This window comes from Gracilinanus agilis, chromosome 1 (genome assembly GCF_016433145.1).
Source record: "Gracilinanus agilis isolate LMUSP501 chromosome 1, AgileGrace, whole genome shotgun sequence".
In the NCBI taxonomy this organism is placed as follows: Eukaryota; Metazoa; Chordata; class Mammalia; order Didelphimorphia; family Didelphidae; genus Gracilinanus; species Gracilinanus agilis.
Genome location: NC_058130.1, coordinates 701,304,049 through 701,313,058, shown reverse-complemented (window position 1 = coordinate 701,313,058; position 9,010 = coordinate 701,304,049).

Here is a 9,010-nt window from a genome sequence, read left to right as displayed (position 1 = left end):
TTATCAATCAGCACCTACAACCCTCCTCCCAGCTCTAGTTGGGAGATGATAGCAGGTTTAGAGACTGGTAATCCTAAAAAGGATTATAGAGAAGGAAATAGAATATGATGGTTTGTATTAGAAATCCTAACTGTCTCAGAGTTCAAATCCAGCCCTTACAGCTATAGGATGGAGAGAAAAGAGAAAAAAAGATTCCAACTACAGAGATAATATAATAGAAAGGGTCAGAGGGAAAGACCTCTCTAGCTTCAGAGGAGGATTCTTTAATTTGTTCCCAGAAGTAACTGTTCTGGTACAGTAACTCTTGGAATAAGATCTTAACTAGTGAAACCACATTCCCATAATTCTCCAGCATCACATCACTATAAAGCTCCCCCTGGACAGGATCCAGCTGCCTCCACTCCTCTTGTGTGAAAAACACAGCTACATCCTCAAAGGTCACCAGGTCCTGAAACAACAGAGTGCATATATATATATATATATATATATATATATATATATATAAATTTCCTGTGCCTAAGAGCTGTGTGTATGATCATATGTATTTTACATATATGTATTACTAAGCTACTAAGGACAATATACAGCTTAAAATATATTAAGCAATCACTGGGAAAAATTGGAAATGAAAGATGAACTATCATATAGAATGTCAACATATACTAATTAACGTGTTAATTAACATTAATTATTTATTTATTAATGTTTTGCCACCAATCTCAGTATAAGCAATTAGATCTCTGATCACCTTGAGAAATGAGGAACAAGGAGAGTGAATAGTTTGCTGGGAAATATGGAGACAGGATGTTATCTCATTTTGGGGGGAAAACAGCTGCTTAGAATCCATATAGGTACCAGTGATATCAGGGATCTGTTACTAGTGGACAAACTCAGATATCTACCAGGATACCTAAGGCTGAAATCTCTTGGATAAAATCTTCTGAATCAAGCAACCAGCATTTATTAAGTACATTCTACATGCTAGACACTATGCTGGATGTTAGGCATAGAAAGTCAAAAATGAAAGAGTTCCTGTTTTCAAGGTGGTTTTATTTTTATCGGGGGAAATGTATGTATGAAAGTCAGTATATGAAAGATAAAAACATGATAATTTTTTTGACAGAACCTCTAGTAACTACAGGGGAGGACAGACCAAGAAAGGTCTCAAGTAGAAGGTGGAGCTTGAACAGAGTTTTGAATGAAATAGGAGTCTAAGAGGAAGAAGTAAGGAGAATGTATTTCAGGCATTTAAGATAGCCTGTGTAAAAGTTTGGAGACAAAAAATCAGTTTGGCTAGGCCAAAGAAGGCAAGGAGAGAGTAATATACAATAAGGCTTGGAAAGTAATTTGGAGTCAGATGATAAAGGGATTCATAATGTCCAATCAAGTAGTTAAGAAACAAAGATAGAACTCCATATTTTCAATGCTGAAGTGACAATCTGGGTCTTAGAAGTAGCTTTGTGATAAATCTACAATGGGAGACATATTAAGGAGAGATGAAACCTATCAGGAAGGATAGGAATCCCCTCCAGGGGAAAAAGTACCTGGCACCAGACCATACACAAAAATGGTCAAGTAGTTTTTTAATTAAAAATTGGAGAAAAGCTAATAGGTACTGAAAAATAAGTCTCAAGCTGAAAGAATTCTCCCAGGGTACATTGAGAGAATTCAGCCATCTGCTTAAAGACAATCAGGATAATAATAATAATGGTCTTAACCTTTGTGGGTTTTTTAATTAATATGCAAAATTTGTGTATTATATTTTATAAAGTTTTATTAATAATAAACTAACATAAAAAAGCTAAAGCAAAAAGCCAACTAACTCAACCACCCTCATGAAGAAGAGATTGAGAGGGAGGAGCTACAGAACCGATAAGACAATAACGTGATCATGCAAATGTGGAGGTGCAGGAGATTAAAGGGAATTTGGAGAAATGCTAAGGGACTTCTGGGGGATGAGGTCCAAAAGTTCAAAATATCCATTTATACACCTTTACAGCATTGCATAAGTGAGAAATTTTTAGAGTTCTGAGACCCTCTTGCTTTTTTGTTGCTAAGGCTAGCCTGGTTGACTATAGAAAAATTTGCTTGATCTTCAAAAAACTTTCTCCTTGAGCCTTAGAGGTTTTAGTCTCTGGAAAGTGGAGGAAAGAGTTATTAAATTTTGCCTGAGGGAGCTGAAACATAGGGTACATTCAAGCAATTCACAAGGAATCAGTCAGAACTCCCTCAGAACTTGTGTTCCCAGACCAGGACTACATAGTTTCCCTTGAGTTAAAACCAGTGTGGGATTCCTTCCCCTTCCTGTGATTCTGTAAAGCAGAAGCATGCATGTATGCATGTGTGTGTGTCCAATAAATACTTTGAAAACAGTTCATCTATTTCCTTTCACTCTTTTTTTATCCCATGCTTTAATGGATTTTTTTTTCTATTTTCTATTTCAGTCATTTGAGGATAGCCCAGGAGACATCTTGTTTACTTGGTCTCCACAAAAGTTGTTCATATTTACCAATTTTGTTCAGTTCTGGGCTCACCACCTTTTAAAAGGCTCATTGACAAACATGAATGAATCTAGTTACTTTTCTGTTTTATTGGACAAGATCTGGATTCATGCCTCAAACCACAGGCATCAATGGTAGCTCTTTCATCACAGCCTCTCAAGAAAAAGTTCTCTATGGTGTCAGAATGATACATGGAAGACTAGTTTATTTTATATTTAATATAAACTCCTTGAAAGAAAGGTTAGATATCTTTTGTATTTATATCCCTAGCATATAGCACAGTGCCAAAGGCATATGGCTGGCATCTAATAAATGCTTAGGGCTGATCTACCACTTCCTTTTCTAGATTTTTACTTATCATCTCTTTGATAAAAAATTTGAGAATTTTGCCTAAAATTCACATTGGTTAAATTCAACAAATATTCATCATATACATGGTGCAGGCACTGGAATCAAACTTAAATTCTCTATCTTAGAGTCTTTAAACTCCATACTTTTCCCTTTTGCTAAATAGGGACATATTCAATTCAAATTCAATTTAATTCAATAAGCATTTATTGATTAAACATGTGCCAGGCACTGTGCTAAATGCTGGGAATAAAAAGACAAAAACAGTCCTTGGCCTCAAGGAACTGACTCACATTTTACTGGAGGTATACAACATATATACAGAGAAGTAAATACAAAATGTTTTTGGAGGAGAAAGTACTAACAACTGGAAAGTCTAGAAAAGGTTTTATGTAGGATTTAGTTCTTTGAGGTGACCCTAGAATGGAGCTAATGATTTCAAGAGATAGAAGGGAAAAGAAAAGAGTATTTCTAGGCCTCTCAGAACATTAATTTGCATATATAGCAAAGACTCAAAAGCAGGACTCTAATACAGTGATGGCAAACTTTTTAGAGACCACATGCCATGCCACTCCCACCCCCCAGTGCTGGGTATGCCCCTCTTTGCCCCATACAAGGGAGGGAGAAAGTGATTTCATTGGGCTGTTGGGTAGAGGGTCAAGTGAAGTGAGGAATGTCCTCAGTGAGTATACAGAGGGGGAGGAGAGTGGACCGAGTGCTTTGTTCCCCTCCAGCTCTGCCGCCTGTGAGCCACTCACCGTACCTCCTGTGAGCTCCCATTAAGTTGCTGGGCAGAGGAGTTGGTGATGTTGGTGATGACAAAATGTCATGAGGCATGGTGGAGAGGAGGAGGGAGCAGCTTCACCTGAGTCCCTCTGCCTTTCTAGTAACGAATTAAGTGGGGAGCACTCACAGAGAGTGCTCTTAGTGCCATCTTTGGCACATGTACCATAAGTTCACTGTCACGACTCTAACATATCACATACTTAAATGAATTAAATTGTGATTAAGTGTTTTGTGAGTGACAAAGATATTGAAATGTCTTGGAAAAAGCAGAAGTGATGACTCTATACTAGTTCAAATAAATGAATAAAGGCCAAAAAGAAAAAAAAGACAAAATAAAATCAGACACCACCAAACCCTGAAACCAAACAACAAACCGCAGAACAAATTTATTAAATACTGCCATAACAAAGCAGAAGGGCTAATATATCACAATGAGAGGGCAAATTGAAGTTGGGAAAAGTCCTATAAGCTGTGTATAACTTCTGACTGTGGTTCACTTATGTGTGTACACTTCTTATCCAATGAGTGCAAAAATTCACTAATTTGCTATCCTCTTCCACCCTCATTTCCATTTCTAGGGGAGGCAGATAATATTTAAGTGTGAATAAAAGTACATTTGGACAGGAATAAAATCTCCAATCAGATAATCTAAGAATCCATGTAAAGGACCTGAAACAGGATAAATCTAGGTGAACCAAAAGCAGCAATCAAAAGATTAAGCTGAATATCCTGATAGGGAATCAAAAGATATAGTGTTTAGTCCTAATTTTGCCCTAAATCCCTGCATGTCTGGGCAATTCCCTTCCCCTTTCTGTCCATTCCAGCTTTCTCATCTATGACTACATGATCTCTAAGACCAGAGGGGTTGTGGACCATGTTGGTTATCATAGGAGTAGGAGACTCTTGAGGATGAAGCCCAAGAGATCTTCTAGGTGCATCAAAGTTGATGGAAAAGAGAGCAGGCATGGACCTCTGAATAGTCTCCAACCCTTCAGTCCTTACGGCTTCCAGTTCTCATGAACAGGTGGGAACCTGAGAACGAAGAAAATTGAAGTTGAGAAGAAATTATGATTCAGCTAAAACCTCAAATACTGAATTATCTCTCAGCAACAAAGGAAGTCTCACTCAATCCCCAATAATTTAGGGCATGGGGGGAGTAGTGTGGTAGTGTAGAAGGAGTGCTGGCCTTGGATTAGCCAGACTGGTTGGAATCCTACCTCTGATCTTGACCATCTATGCAACCATGGGCAAATCCAAACCTTAGTTTCTCATCTATAAAATGGGGACAATACCTGTAAATACCTATCAACAAGGATGTTGTGATGTTCATGATATATACTAAATATTTCAAAAATCTTAAAAATCTAACATAAACATCAGCTATCATTACCATCAAAGAGCAGCAGAGGAAGAAGTGCTTACAAAGATTTCAGCATCCTTTTACTCTCCATCAATTGAAATCCTACCCACTCTTCAAAATCCAGCTCAAATGTTAGCTTCTAAATGAAGCCCTTACTGATATGATCTTTCTTTTCCCTGGATCCCATACAACACTGTAGCTAATTGTGGGAAGCCGTTCTATGTAGTAAAACCTTTGGAGAAATAGGATCAAATTTAGGGCCTGTTATCTGGATTCCCTACGTGACCAATCCAGGCTGAGGCAGTCTTTGTGTTTGGTCCTGGTCACTTGAGCCCCAAAAAGGCTCTGGTACCAGAAGGTAGGTTAATCCAAAATCAACTTGATCCCTCCAAAAAGGTTATTAGGAGTCATTTAGAGAAACAGAGTCTGTAACAGATATTTTATCTGGATCCCATTACAAAATCATCGGCAAGTAAAACTGTGTGTATGATTTTTCTGCCCTGCATGTCAGGATGCAGACTGAATGGGTCATCTAAGATAAAAATCTGAGGCTCCTCTTCTGACTCAGTCTTTGATCCCCACCTTTTTTACAATTCTTATTGGAGAGCTTTGAAGTGGTAGACCAGCTTCTATTGAATTGATAATTTCCTCCCTTGATAATTGAAGAAGCCTTAATCTTAAACAGACGCTGATTCCATACTCAGATTAAAACCTGAGTCTTTAGTCTGTATGCAGATTTCAATTGATGAGCATCTCCATAGGATATTTCCTCTCCCGGAATTATAACCTGCTGAATTGGGGTTTGGAATTTGACCATTTGTCTTTGCATCTGTATTCTTTAAACTTCAATGGATTATTCGTGATTTATTGCCCCTTACCAACTGTGACTTCTTTTTTGAGAAAGATATATAATAAACTTCCATGCCCACAGAATTTGGAACAGCATGGGCTAACCACTAGTCTGGTTGTTCTCATTTTCTTTTTCCTGTCTTATCAATCCGACGCCGTAAACGCCACTCAGGACCCCCATTTTTATCATATAGGAGGCTGGTCCCCTATAGCTAATACATCTGTGTTCTACTTTATATGACAGTTCTGCATCTTTTTCCTGTTATAGACTTTTTCAATAGTAGTTTAGGGATGAACCTGGATTTTATTCATAAAGGAAATCTCAGGGGAAGAAAATCTCTCCAATGCAGGTTGGCACCTTCTCTACAAATGACTTGCCCAAAGTCACACAGCCAGTAGATATCAGAGGCAGGACTTGAATACATGTATTCCTTGACTTTGAGGCCAGATCTCTAGTCACCACACCAAGATAGTTTTCAGTAACAGTTCAAATGATCTATATTGCCATGTTTGAACCTAATAAAGAGTTCTGAAAAGGTGGCAATGCATTACTATCTCCATTACAGATTTTTAAACCAAGATCCGAAGAAGTTAAGCTCTAAGTTTCCAGAGCTAGTAAGTGGTAGATGGCTCTTTCAAGTCTGAGTTCAATAGTCTAGGAAAGTACCATATTACATCTCCAAGAAGAGGTACCACCATTTCATTTAATCGCAAAAGAGTTAAGCAGAATGCTTCATACATAATAGTATCTTTTAAAATATTAGTTTGACTGAAGAACTGACTTGAAAAATAAGCAAGACCTTTTGCTTCAGTAGTTATGGTCAGTAATGACTCCTTTACACTTCTATTAATCCTCTGGAGGAAAACTTCTAAGTGACCTTTGAATTATCCTCTTTCATCCCTCAAAGTCTTTTGTCTTTCTGCTTGGTGTTGCTTCTGTTGTCTTGATGATCAAATTGTACTTTGCTTCTTATCAAATAATCATATAATGTTCTTTCTCTTGAACAATTTTATGATTTACGACTCATCTTCCCCAAAAGGGGTACAAATTCTTAAAGGACAGGGATACTACCTGAATCTTCACCCTAACACAAAAGGCACATAGCAAGTGCTCTGTATAACAATGTTTCAAAACCTAGAAATATTTGTTGCAATGAATCATGATTAATAAAGCCACTTACTTTCTAGAATGCAAGAAAGTATTTGCTAAAGATGGGATTTTCCTTGCAAAATTTTTTTCAAAACAATCACCAGAGACACACAAAAGAGACACAGGTCACCCTGAACAAAGCAATGGGACTTTTTATTGGGGCAGAATCAAAGGTTAGACACATCCCCTGCCCGCAGGGAGCTGACTGTGAGACAGTCCAGGAGGTCGTAGAGAAACAAAATTCAAATATATTTTGGAGTTCCAGACTCCCATTTCCAGATTGATTTGCATCAAAACTCCCAGACTTCCAAATGGGGGGGCTATCAGAACCACAAACCGGCCTTTTCCCTTGACGAATCTTTAGTTGAAAGGCTGACCAGTAGGGATGTGTTTCCCCTAGGGAAGAAAGGCTGGGGGCAGGGGCGGTCAATCGTTTGTAGCACCCATTTGGACTTCTGCTTTAGTGAGTCAGTGAGAACAAAAACCTTCAATCCCAGGGAAGAAATCAAGGCCTTTAAAAAGTGTGACGTACAAAAGGGCGAGATGCCACCGGGCTCCCGAAAGAGGCAAAGGAAACTTGAGCGCGTGAGAGCTCGACGGACTGGCCGAGGCCGGGGAGAGACGCAGGGCGGCGCAGAAGACCAAGCCACTGCCAAGGGCATTGGCTGTGGCGCACGCGCACGACCCCGCGGTCCCCGGGCCAAGTCTGGGTTGGATCCCCGCTCACCCGCCCGAAGCCGAGCTGTGGCCTTGGAGCGGAAGTGCCCCTCACTCTTTCGGCCTGTCCGCACTTTCGGGGACGCTCTAGGAAGCATGCTGTCCCGGGAAGGCATCTCGGTAGTCGGCGTGCTCCTAGTGCTTTGAGTTTCTTGGGGTCGCAGTGGGCACTGCATCGGATCCTAGTTAGGAGGAGGGAGGACAAGCCTAAGCGCAGCCCAGTCCCCGAGGGTTTCTTTTCCTTGTAATAAGCCAGCACCCCAGAAAAAGTGGTTCCCACTGCTACCCTGTCCTCGGCCGTGGTTGTACCCGGAGAAATAATACTTGACTACATCTTGGAAGGAGAAAATGAACTGTAGGAAATGACCCGGGGAAGGGGGATTAGACCTCCGAATTACTGAATAGATCTCTAGGCTGGCGATCTGGAACCCTGGATTCAAATCCCATTTCCCAGTCGTGGAGAAGTAGATAGCGCACTGGTCCTGCGCTCAACTCCAGTCATAACCACTAGTCGAGTAACCTAATTTCTATCTTAGTTTCCTCAACTGTAAAATGGTAAAATGGGGTTAATCTTAGCACCTATCAAATGAGGTAATTTTAAAGCACGTAGCAAGTAGGGACTTAAATATTTCCTTCCTTGTTACTCAATTGTATATTCGGAATAAAATGAAGCAGGAAGAAGTACTTGCTGAAGCAGATTTGAACTTGCTGGGCACAACGAAACTCTCCTCTGGGTCACTGAGCCACATCTGACTCCCAAGCCTTAGTTTCCCCTTATACAAAATGAGAATAATGGCACTTATACTTCCTATCTAATAAAATTATAAGGAAAGCTTTGTGGAAAATAATTTATTGATCCATGATCTTTTCATAGTTTATGATCTAGCCCCACTTGTCTGCAAGTTATTTGAGCCCCACAATCCTTTGTTACCTCTATTACCTGGCTCTGAAGTTGAGATTCTGCTTCATGATTGCCCAACTGTTACTTGATGCTGGGGCTTAGGTGGAGATCTGCCTACCCATTGTCTCAGGACCACCATTGTGACCATTTCGTGGTGAACCATCTGAACTTTCTGGGATTGAGGATTACTAAATCTGTACTGGGAAGCAAGGGGGCATATCAGATGGTGAGGAAGATCTGAGGTCTCATTCATTAAAGGGGTCAGTTCCCTTCAATAAATGGTTATTGGCTTGGAGTCCTGCCACAGTGATTTTTATTGCATATTGGACAGATCTTTTTGATAGCTTTCTATAAATCTAAAAAAAAAAAAAACACCCTATAGAAATGTTACTATTCTT